The sequence below is a fragment of the Limulus polyphemus genome, unplaced genomic scaffold (assembly GCF_000517525.1).
Source record: "Limulus polyphemus unplaced genomic scaffold, Limulus_polyphemus-2.1.2 Scaffold2787, whole genome shotgun sequence".
In the NCBI taxonomy this organism is placed as follows: Eukaryota; Metazoa; Arthropoda; class Merostomata; order Xiphosura; family Limulidae; genus Limulus; species Limulus polyphemus.
This window is the reverse complement of record NW_013668397.1, coordinates 26,400-29,776: the sequence shown is the minus strand read 5'-3', so window position 1 is coordinate 29,776 and position 3,377 is coordinate 26,400. Positions and strand designations below refer to the sequence as shown.

Sequence of the window (3,377 nt, the reverse complement as noted above, 5' to 3'; positions counted from 1 at the left end):
GACTACAGAGGCGTTGTTTCCCTTCTTGTATTCAAACAGCATTACATGCCGAATGTGTTTCTCGTCGTGTGATATCATTATAAAGAATTAGAGTATATTAAACTTTACACATTATATAGGCTACATTAACGTGACGTTTAGGCGGATATACGTGATGTACGGGGGTGGTTAATGAAAGTGTCCCAAAATGCGACATTAATTTCTTGACGACCTAATACAATCCTACGCTGCTCTGCCTGTCGGCGTCAATGGCAACATACATTTAAAAATCCGCTGTGGTACGATGAAATCGAAAACAAAAACTTATACCACGAAAAATGGCTAATGCGAAATAGATGTTTCAATATTCACAACATTTCGGGCTGGGACGCTCTTTATCTGGTGATTTTAAACTTAGCCGGCGTGCCTTTTCTCTGGTGATTTTAAAATTAGCCATTTTTCATGGTATAAGATTTTCCACTTTTTGTTTTCTTATACATCTTAGTATAGCTTGTGTTTGTATAGAAAAAAGTCTTTCTGACATAGTTCATGATATTTTATGAGAACTTATGGTTTGAGTCATAGTCACAACGGCTAAATTTCGTGATGCGTTTTAAACAATAGAAAAGAACCTTGATGATGACATCTAGAACAAACCCAGAACTGATCTGCCCGTAACATTTCACAGGTATGACTTTAAAATGTTATAATAAGCTAAAAACTAGGCTGTTTAATCAATTATTTTTAAGAAAAAAAGTTTTAAGAATTACAAAAAACTTTAGGTGCATGATAAATTACACTTCCAGGTAATACTTTAGGCCCATAATGATGCCAGTAAAATTACACTTCCAGGTAATACTTTAGGCTCATAATAATGCCAGTAAAATTACACTTCCAGGTAATACTTTAGGCCCATAATGATGCCAGTAAAATTACACTTCCAGGTAATACTTTCGGCCCATAATGATGCCAGTAAAATTACACTTCCAGGTAATACTTTAGGCCCATAATGATGCCAGTAAAAACTTAATTTAAATCTTAGGTTTTGCTTTTAGTTGTTTTGTATGCACTATAACTCTTACCTATTTTAATACTAACCAGAAAATTATCAAACTACACGGTTTGGTCAACATGTAAATGTTTTAAACCATGTATATCAAAGACAAAAGCATAACAGAACTTAGCTTTATTGCCTTTGATTGTTCTGCACATCTAGCTTGCGAAGAATGTATAGCTGAATCATCAAAATTACAAACAATTTCCTGGCGTATCTGATAACAGATACTTTTTACTTGTCAGACGTCATCACATTTTATCCTTAACATGCGCATTGAATTCAAGGGCAAAATAATTTATATAAGTATCGTTGCTCAAATCGACAGCATTGCGCTAGCTCGGGACTGAACGGTCGCGAAAGTATTTTTGTCGCGTTATATTCGTAAACTGCTTAACGTATTTCAACCGAAATTTAGCATACTTCATATGACACCCTATAATAGAAAAATGGCACTTTTTCACACGTCTTTTTGCTTTAATATAAAGATTGTAATACAAAGTGCGTATTGTTTTGCCATCATTAATTCATCAATGAATGCATTTACTGTACGAGGTACATTACAAAGTTACAGTATATGACATCTATCATAAACATGTATTAAATGTAAGTACTGACGCAAGCCATGTGCTTCCAGAAGTTGTAATATAAGTGTTTATAAATTGTAATCAATAAATATATAATCACTAAAGATAATAGTTTTCGTGCACAGTCTATTTTTTTTAGAGTTTTAATTCCGCAATTAACTCCATGGACTGAATTTAAATATAACACTCGTTTTATTTCCATGTATAGCATGTACAGATTTGTCATATGATAAAAACAGCAGACTGTTGAAAACAATTGAAATAGATCTGTCATTTGATAAAAACAACCAGCTACTAAAAAAACTGAAATAGATCTGTCATTTGATGAAAACAGCCAACTATTGAAAAGAACGGAAATAGGTGTGTCATTTGACGAAAACAACCAACTATTGAAAAGAATGGAAATAGGTGTGTCACTTGACGAAAACAACCAACTATTGAAAAGAATGGAAATAGGTGTGTCATTTGACGAAAACAACCAAATACTGAAAACAATTGAAAACAGCCAACTACTGGAAACAGCTGAAATCTTGAGGAGATCACCTGATACACATTGACAGAAGTATTTACACAAGTACCTGTAGGAGTGTAGTTAAAACAAATTATTCGCCAATTTAGAAAAATAAAAATAAAAATATTCAGCCAACATATACATCCCTTTAAGTATAAAATCCCATAATATACTGGTGTGCGCAGGAAGATGTCTGAAAAGTATAAATATTAATGGGATTGTTTCATTGGTAATATATGTAGCAGAAGTTACATCTTCTGTAGTTGTAGGTATATTAAAGTGCTTCGATTTAACTACCGAAGATCGCCAGTTGCATTTCAGTTTCTTGAAGTATCACATTCTACACTAAACATTTCCAAATCATCTTACTTGTTATAAATAAACAGCACGTAACTATACAGACACACGCAAGTATAAGCCATTAAAAAAAAGTTGAATACAACTGAACTACAATGTGGGAAATGTAATATGTGTTTTAGTAGAAGTAAATATCTAGATTAACAGAATACACATAGCGGTAAGAGCATGCCGTTTATCGAATGTAATAACTATTGGAAAGCCTTACATGTGAAGTGAAACTATACCTTAAAAGTTACAGCAAATTGGCCACTTTGGTAAGGCCACATCGTCCCACACCTAAAACTACCGTTCACTGTCTTAGCCAGCTGTGGAAAAGTAGTGTTTTTTAATGAAACTCAAGTCAGCCCTCAAGGTATAGACACATAATGAAACCCGAGATATCTAAATGAATAAACACTGCTATTAAAATAAATAAAATTTGTCCTTTACATTTCGATACCGTTGGACATAATTCTCTGACCATATGCTGTTAAAGTAGTCGCTCGGTTGTATGAATGTGTTTACCACGAGAACCAAAACAGGTATGATGTAACTTAAGTAACTTACAAGAAGATAATTTAGTTATTACAAACATTTTTTACAGTTTTTGTATGAAACTAGTCTCATGTAATTGTTTTACAATTTTAATAACATTTATAATGTTTACTACATATAGGAGTAAAAATAAGTTATATTGCTTAAAACCGTAATATTTAAGACTTAAATTTAAAAATCTACGACGGAAAGGAAATATTTAAGTTTGTTACACATTCTTCAACATCTTAGTAACAAAGAACTTAACATTTTTGTGAAAAGATGAAGAAATGATTACTAGCAGGAAAAGAAAACCAAAGATTATAAAAGTTTTTGTTTTTGAATTTCGCGCAAAGCTACACGAGGGCTATCT

General features: G+C 32.5%; 1 protein-coding gene and 1 long non-coding RNA gene across 9 annotated transcripts in view; one reads left to right on the top strand and one right to left on the bottom strand.

Moving 5' to 3' along the window:
- The window catches only part of LOC106467902 (histone deacetylase 4-like), a 107,432-nt gene that overhangs the window by 88,596 nt on the left and 15,459 nt on the right, over positions 1 to 3,377 (bottom strand). Inside the window, exon 1 of one of the 8 annotated variants that reach the window (XM_022396118.1) lies at positions 1,078 to 1,103. The exons of 6 other annotated variants lie outside the window; for them this stretch is intronic. The gene's annotated coding sequence lies outside the window, so the exon portion shown is untranslated. Of the gene's footprint in view, positions 1 to 1,061; positions 1,104 to 3,377 lie in introns of those variants that run through there. One more of the 8 variants, XM_022396117.1, reaches the window with a different exon arrangement.
- Positions 262 to 1,946, top strand: LOC111087874. The gene is made up of 2 exons (XR_002612505.1): positions 262 to 667; positions 1,829 to 1,946. It is a non-coding gene; the product is annotated as an uncharacterized LOC111087874 (long non-coding RNA).